The sequence below is a fragment of the Tupaia chinensis genome, unplaced genomic scaffold (assembly GCF_000334495.1).
Source record: "Tupaia chinensis unplaced genomic scaffold, TupChi_1.0 Scaffold000047_1, whole genome shotgun sequence".
In the NCBI taxonomy this organism is placed as follows: domain Eukaryota; kingdom Metazoa; phylum Chordata; class Mammalia; order Scandentia; family Tupaiidae; genus Tupaia; species Tupaia belangeri.
Genome location: NW_006159505.1, coordinates 2,253,618 through 2,262,169, shown reverse-complemented (window position 1 = coordinate 2,262,169; position 8,552 = coordinate 2,253,618). Strand labels below are relative to the sequence as shown.

The window sequence follows — 8,552 nt, the reverse complement described above, 5'->3', positions numbered from 1 at the left end:
GAATGCCTTCATCCTTACTCAATTCGTGTCACATTAGGGACATGTTTTCTAAAATCTGCAGCCAGCATTAATCTCTTATTTCCTTTACTACTCATACATAGCATTCGTCCCTACTTTAATCTGCACTTTGATTGTATCAACATACACATTATTCTTTAATTGATTCACGTAGTTTGTTATGTTCATTATTTTCATGGTGCCTTACTGATGATAGTGAGTGCAACACATACATCACTTCCTTTGGAAAATCTCCCTTAAACCTCTACGTTTGTCCGGATGCCTCTCTTCTAGCACTCTGCTTAATTGGAAGTATCCTATTACATGTGTCTTTCCAGCGTGTGCCATGTTCTCAAGGTTATGTACTCAAAAACACATATACCAACATACATTCGACTGTTAGAATAGTTCTTGATGCAGAGTAGTTCTCATGAAACACTTCATTGAATTGAACTGTTGAATATCGTTATTATTGTGCTGATCATAGACAAAGCAGGAATAAAGAAATTTTGCTGTCATGTGAGTATGCCACATGTCTGTTTGTTCCTGTCTGGGGAGACTGTCTTGGGGATATAAAGGATCAGACTATATTCAGTACCACCACCAGTTGCTTTTTGGAAGAGAGCAATGGAAATATCTAAGGAGCTCAAACTATTTCCTTCCTATTAATAGCCACATATGTCCAACAAGCCTATATTAACTCTTTCCTAAAATTTCAATGTAAAAAACATTCAGATTGCCAACATCAGAGAAGCTGCTTTTTGAACTAAAACTAAGGCTTTTTATTCTCCATGCTAAATACTTTATGGCATTTCAGTACTTGAATACCAAAAAATACACATAAAAGATACCACTTAGATAACGTAACTAGAAGATGAATATGGGGAAATTCTAAGAGTAAATTAGAATGCCACAAATTCTTCTGTTTGCAGCGATCTGATTTACGGTAATCTGAGTGTTTTTCTGGTTTGGCCATCTAAAGCTCTGAACTTCCCTTGTAGTTTTTCTCTCGGAGCCTTAGAGGTTCCTCATCAGGCCTATTGTTCCTCCAGCTCTGTTTACGTCCAGCTGTACAATGGTGCCCACATCCTCACTACCTGTTGCTCATCAGGACCACAGTGAGGAAGAGCTCCTGTTTGCTATTGGGATAGTGGTTTTGCTTGTTTTCCTGTTGCCATAACTGAGTGCCACATACTGGGTCATTGATAAAGAATAAAGGTTTATTCGGCTCATAGCTCTGGAAGTCAAAGATCAAAAGGCCATATCAAGTTTGTTTATTGGGAACCAGCAGTTAGCGTAATGGCTATGTCGCTGGACTCCCACGTAGTCGGGTTTATTCGGCTCATAGCTCTGGAAGTCAATAAACAATAAATCATATCAAGTTTGTTTATTTCTTCCATGAGCAAAAGAGAGACAGACAGATAGACAACACCCTCAGCAGGGTCCCAGTGCCGCAGTCCACCACCAGCCCTGGATCATGGCTATGTGCACAACTGGCACGCTCAGGGATATCTCTGAACATGAGCATGGAGCCTTCCTATGTGAGCCTCAGAGAGTATTGCACTTCACCACCGCACCGTCAGCTAGTCACAGATACTTAGTTCCTAACAAAAAAGTTATGAGATTTACAAAGAAATGGGAATATATAGTATATACACAGGGAAAAAGTAGTCAGTAGAAACCATTTCTGAGGAAGTTCATACCTTGGACTCACTAGAAAAACTTTAAATGATCTATTTTTTAATATAGCCAAAGGGCTAGAGGAAGCCATACCCAAAGAACTAATGGAAAGTATGAGAATGATATCTCATGAGATAGAGAATATCTACAAAGTGATAGAAATTATATAAAAAAAAAGAACCAAATAGAAATTCTGGCATTAAAAAGTATAATAACCGAAATAAAAATATACTGGAAGGATTCAGCAGCAAAGTTGAGCTGGCAGAAGAATCAGTGAATTTAAAGATCAATTGAGATGTTTTCATTTTAAGAAATAGGTAACATAAAGTCTGATTTAAAAGGCAATGCATAGGGTCAATTCCCTAGCACAGTGGTTAAGCACTGTGCATTAAGAGTCAGAACTCACCTGACCAACCATGGTTTGAATCTCAGCCTAGTGGCTTGAAAAACACAGTAGGTACATATGCACGCATGCCCAAAATCCTGATGGGAAGGAGAAATGGAGGAAAGGGATTGTGGCATGATCATGCCTCACCTGGAGTGCTTTCTCCCTCTCTCCTCAAACAGACACTCTGACAAAGAAAGAAAGAAACCCAAGTGTGTCACCAAAATCCCTTATTATTATTACAATATACAATTATAATTATAATCCCTTATTATAATCCTCTAAGGGAAAATGATGATGAAATGTTCTAGTAGAACATAGAAATAGTCAAGCTTTGCTACTTTAATAACCATCTTTTACGAGTACCCCACTCTTTTTTTTTTTTTGGAGAGATTTTCACTGTAGGGCGCGTGCGCTCGCCAGACAGACAGAGAGAGACATAGAGACAGATAGCGAGAAATCACCCCCCAGAGGGGATGGTCACGCCACAATCCCTTCTCCTCCATTCTCCTCTCAGGATCTTGGGCACGCACGCACACGCGCCCGGTGTGAGTTTTAAGCCACCGGGTCCGGGACACGAACCGTGGTCGACTACGTGGGAGTCCAGCGCCATAGCCATTACGCTAACTGCTGGTTCCCACGAGTACCCCACTCTTGACTCCATGAGATCAGGAACCTAAAGCTGGAGAAGGTTCAGTGTCTTCCCAGAGTGATGGGATTTGAATGCAAGTGTGTATGGCTCCAGGCTTCCTACTGGACCATGCTGCTTTGGGATTTCAACCTCAATACTTGTGTTGGTAGCATACTTGCAACCAGATGACAGTAAGAAGTCCACAAGTCTCTTTTAGGCATCTGACTTCTCTTGTACGTTAGGAGATCACTCTAGGAAGCAACACAGACATTTTAGAAAAGCAGTACTAAATTTTTCCTTTCCTCTTTATATTTCACAGACAGAAACTTTCTTGTTCCTTCTTTCATAGAACCTGAAGTAACTCGATGCTTTTAAATAAAACAGCCCCGTATAAAATTAGGTGAAATGTTTCTAATTTTGCTTCATATCAATTAACAAATTCAGCTACGCGTTAAGATATTTACAGTAGTACTAATGCAGCCCATTACTTTTTTTTTTTTAATTTGTGAAAAGCTGCTTTCTCTTTGCAACCTGGTTAGGTACAGCAGGGGTCTTCTGAGAAAGATAAACAGAAGCAGACAGGCAAACAGTGTTTTCTTCCAACATCAGCGAAGAAGGCCTGCAGAATTTCGTGATTTAATCTTAGAACAGCTCACATTTATCATCATCTTGATATTTATATCCTTGACTTTGACCAAAGACTATTTTAGAAATGCCTGTTCCTCTCAGAAAAGAAGAGTTTATTTTTCTAGGCCACATTAAGGAAACTCCAGAGATTTCAGTATAACACTGTAACTACAGAATCTGTGCCCTTCCTGGATCTAAATAAGGAGGCCACTGTTTAAAGTTCTCACTTTAGGGGAAATTGCATCAAATGCTTAGAAAAATGACACATTTTCCCTCCTAGTTCCTAATTCATCGTAATTATCCTCTTCAAACAAGTTCCAGGGAATTTATACTTTCCTGTAAAATAAATGTTCATTGGGACATCCTAGAATTCTAAGTTTCTGAATTTTCTCTAGAATATCTTCAATTTCTCATTTCTTTCTCTCTTTTTTTTCTTTCTTTGTATTCTTTCACTCTTTTTGAGTATTTACCATTATGAGCTTGGATTCCAAACACTGATTTTAGGAATCAAATAAATAAAACAAGAGAAGAGACGAGGACAGTGGCACTATATGAGGGAGTGTGTGGACCTTAGCCAACTAGAACAAACTTGACTGCTTACATGCATTCAAATTAAATTTTCCAAAACCACTGCTGGACAGTTAGAACATACTGCTGGTTAAAGGCCCCATGCTTTCTCAGTTTATATATTACAGAATTATTCCCCTAGAAAGTCATAGCAAATAGTCAAGAAAAGTTTGACAGTTTATTAAATGTACATTTGGGTACATTTCCTACCAAATTTTTGCATATTTGAAACAACCAAGAAACTTAGACTGCCAGACTAACTATATTTGTATAACCCTTGCAAGAATGCTTCTCTTTCTATTTCTGAGCATATGATGTGAATACTAATGTATCCTTGATTAAGAAATTATTTTTTTAAGGTTTTGCCATAGGGCGAATATACTCTCCAGAGGAGACAGCTAGAGGGGAAAGTGAGAAATCACCCTCCCAGTAGGGGAAGGCCATCCCACAATCTCTTCTCTCCCATTCTCCTCCTGGGGTTCTGGGCACACATGCACACATGCCTGGCCTGAGTTTCAAGCTCTTGGGTCCAGGACTAGAACAACAGTTGGCCATGTGGAAGTCCAGCCCCGTAAACACTGTGCCACCTGCTGGCCCACATAAATGTATGGTTCCTCATACAGGTTTATTTGAATTGAAGTTCATACACATTTGCTCATTTGAAATTGAACAAACAAGTGTACTTTGAAAACATTCTTGTGGCATGCTCATTAAAATGGCTAAATGCTAGACAAGACTCAGGTACATCTTCACTATGTGTGCCTTTGTTAAACTATTATAGTTGTGATGTTTCTATCATTTATTGTAAGCTTTAAATAGTTCTTACCTTACTTTGTTTTGTTTGTTTAATTTTGCTATCGGACACATGGCACTCCCCAAAGAGAGAGAGAGAGCAATAAGAAAAATGGGAAAGCACCCCCCAGGGAGGATTTCCATGCTGTAATCCCTTCTCCTCCACTCTCTTTTCAGGATTTTGGGCATGCATATATATGTGCCTGGTGTGTTTTCCAAGCCACTAGGTCTGGGGCTCGAACCACAAAGTAGGCCTTGTAGGATCTTGTATCTAAACCACTGCACCACCAGCTGGCCTTTACTTTTTTTTTTTTTTCCTTAATGCCAGAAGATGCATGTGCTTACCAGTGAGAGAGAGAGAGAGCACCCCCCATCACCACCTGATTGGATATGATCATTCCGCAATCCCTTCTCCATTCTGTCAGGATTGGGGTCATGCATACACATGTGGCTAGCATGTTTTCTCAAGCTGCTAGGGCTGGGTCTTAAGCTGGCCATCTGAGATCCAGCTTCCCTTAACCATTTGCTATGAGGCTGACTCATCTCGGTATAAATTGTAAGAAATTTGTGCAGCTTTGGGTTGTGTTTATAATTAAGCTTCGAAATGAAATGATCTACTTTGAGCTTTTAGATGCATTTACTGAAGAGAATTAGAATAGTAAAGTGTGCTATTAAAATGTTATTACTTATCTATCAATATATTAATCAAGATTTCTTTTCTCATAATGCAACCAAAAGGCACAATTTGGTTATGGCTGATAGAAGCTGCACTTGTCATTCACTGCTCTTTAGTTAGGAGTCTTTTGATTGCAGGTAGCAGTGACCGAACTCAAAGTAGCTTATACAAAACAGGAGAATGTGTTATTCAGGTAGCCAAATCACAGAACGGATGAGAGGGTATTTGCTAAGGAACCACTCAGTCCAAGGACATTATCTGTCTCTTTCTTCTGCTCCCCATTCCCATCTTCACTCTGGCAGATTTCTCATTTCCTTGTGAGATGACTTAATTTTTTCTCACTGCAGATAGGCCTTATCTCCTTGGTGGACAGAATAGCCACTTCTTGTAAAGGCTAGGCCATTTTTCACTCATCTTGTGGCTTCTATTGTAGGGATGGCCTAATTAAGGTCAAGTGCCACCTCTGCAAAGTAACTGAGGACAGAAGGCAAGGATGTGAGGCTCAGCCTCCATACTCACCCCTGTGGATCTATTTGCTTGAAGGAAGAAGGCATGTAAATTCACACGTATTTCATGTCTTGGGATTCCACCTAAAAAGAAGTGACTGTTGAAAAGGTTTTGGAGCCAGCCTAGCAGTTACGTTGCTGGACTCCCACATGGCCAACCGTGGTTCAAGTCCCAGACTTAGTAGCTTGAAAATCATGCCAGATGCATGTGTGCCCAAGATCCCAGGAGGAGAATAAAGATAAGGGATTACAGTGTGGCCACCCCTCCCAGGGGCAATTTCTCACTTTCCCTCTCACTGTCTCTGTCCCTTTCTATCTCTCTCTGGCAAGTGCACACATCCTAAGGCAAAAACCTCTCAAAAAGAAAGAAAAAATAGTTTCAAAACCACACTGCACAAAATTTTACTGTTGTCGGACTCTAGTGTGGATTTACTCATTAAAAAAAAAACTTGTCAGCTTTGTGGGCTGCAACATGGAGGCTACTAGTGGAACTGAGGAGCGGGTTTCCAGGCAGCTGGTGTCTGTGGCACATGCTCTTTCACTCCCAGCAGAGTCATACGGCGGTGATCCTGACATTGAGGTGGCTTGGGCCATGAGAGCAGTGCAGCGTGCTGAAGTCTGTTACAAGCTCATTTCATCAGGTGACTCGCAGTTCCTGAAACTCACCAAAGTGGATGACCAAATCTACTGAGTTCCTGGAAATTTTTGAGAAACTCAGGAAGGATGTATTGGACCCAGAAGAACTCAAATCGGAATCAGCTAAAGAGAAGTGGAGGCCATTCTGCATGAAGTTTGATGGGACTATAGAAGACTTCGACTGTGGGACTTTGTTATGACTAGATTGTTCTCAGGGTCACACTGAGGAAAATACCATCTTTGCCCCCAGGAGTCAATCTTTTGCCATTGAAATGGCTGAAACCTGGACAGCTATAACAAAGCAGTTTTTATCAGTGTTCAGGACAGAGAAAGAGCAAAAGAAGCCAACAATGGAGGAGAGAAAGGAGCTGACAGACCAGAGAAAGCCAAGAAGGAAGAAGAGAAAGAAGTTGATAGTAGAGAAGAAAAGAAGAAAACTGACAAAGGAGGAGAAAAAGAGAAAGAAGCCAACAAATAAATCAGTAAAAATGGTGAAACAACTGAGTAAGGCAGATGGGGAACTGCACTCTAGAAGCTGTGACTCAACCAAGTCTGCACGTCACACGGTGCTGCTTGCACCAAACCCCTTTGGTTAAATGCATGTCCTTGTGCAATTGAAGGACACTTGGAAGGACATCTTTCTAAGCTAATGATCAGAGCTGTCTGGTCATTCCCATGTATGAACTAGCTTAAAGGCGGTGGGGTCTTAGTTGTTTCTTGATATATTGTTTCTTGGCTCTCACCACTGGTCAAGTAAGAATTTTTATAAGTAAAGTTTTTTTGGTTCTTATGGAAAAAATTTTTTGTCAGAGCCAGCAGTGGTTAAGGCTCTGAGCTCCCACATGACTGATGACAGTTCAAGTCCCAGACCTGGCAGCTTGCCTTCTTACTTTCCCCTGTCTCTCTGTCTCTCTCTGGTCAAATTTTTAAAAAATAATAATAATGAATAAAATTAAATAAACTTCTCCTTCATTTCTCCATCCTGTTGGGATTCTGGCCACACACACACACACACACACACACACACACACACACCTAGCATGTTTTTCAAGCTGTTAGGTCTGGGACTTGTACCACAAGGCCAGCCATGAAGGACCTAGCTCGCTTACTCACTAGGCCATAGAGCCACAAGTACTCATTTTTTCAAACATGTGAATTCTTATCAGTGTGTTGATTGTAAACAAATACTTTTTTTTTTTAAAGAGAGTTTTTTTGCTATAGGGCATGTGCGCTCACCAGAAAGACAGAGAGAGACATAGAGATAGAAAGCGAGAAATCACCCTCCCCCCCAGGGGGGTATGGTCACACCACAATCCCTTCTCCATCCTCCTCTTGGGATTTTGGGCCTCCACTCACTTGTACCCAGCATCAGTTTTGAAGTCACCAGATCCAGGACTTGAACCACAGTCAGCCATGTGGGAGTCCAGTGACGTAACCATTATGCCATTTGCTGATCTCATGAACAAATACTTCTGAGCACTACAAGTATGTCAAGCCCTGTACTCAGCAAGGAAGATACAACTGTAAACAGACATGATCTCTCCCTTCATGGAACTTTAAAACCAAAAAGAGAGAGACAGATATCACCATTGTGAGGTTATATGCTATGATCAAGTTATGAAGCAAAAAGAAAACAGATGTGCATAGTAGATAATAAGTGAAAGTCAGGTGAATAAAAGTGAGCCAGACCAGGGGAGAAAGGGCATAGAGTCAGTAATCAGGCAGAGGAAAAGCCTGTGTGGGGACAGCAGTTAGCGTTACAACTTGCTGAACTCTCATGTAACTGACCGCAGTTTGAGTCCCGGACCCGGTGGCTTAAGCTCACAGTGGGTGCATGTACATGTGTGCCCAAGATCCCGAGAGGAGAATGGAGGAGAAGGGATTGCGTCGTGGCCATCCCCCCGAGGGATGATTTCTTGCTTTCTGTCTGTATCTGTCTTGCTGGTGAGCGCATGCACCCTATAGCGAAAAACCTCTCCCAAAAAAGGAAAGCCTGTGTGAAAGCTCAGGTGCAAAAGAGGCATCTTGGAGGAATGGAAAGATGTGCATTGTAGG

At 41.1% G+C, this 8,552-nt stretch overlaps 1 protein-coding gene and 1 pseudogene across 2 annotated transcripts in view; both read left to right on the top strand.

The window, feature by feature from the left end:
- FCHSD2 (FCH and double SH3 domains 2) overlaps positions 1-8,552 on the top strand; it is a 252,607-nt gene that overhangs the window by 167,564 nt on the left and 76,491 nt on the right. The gene's annotated exons all lie outside the window — the stretch shown is intronic.
- On the top strand, positions 6,256-7,115 carry LOC102500628 (uncharacterized; annotated as a pseudogene).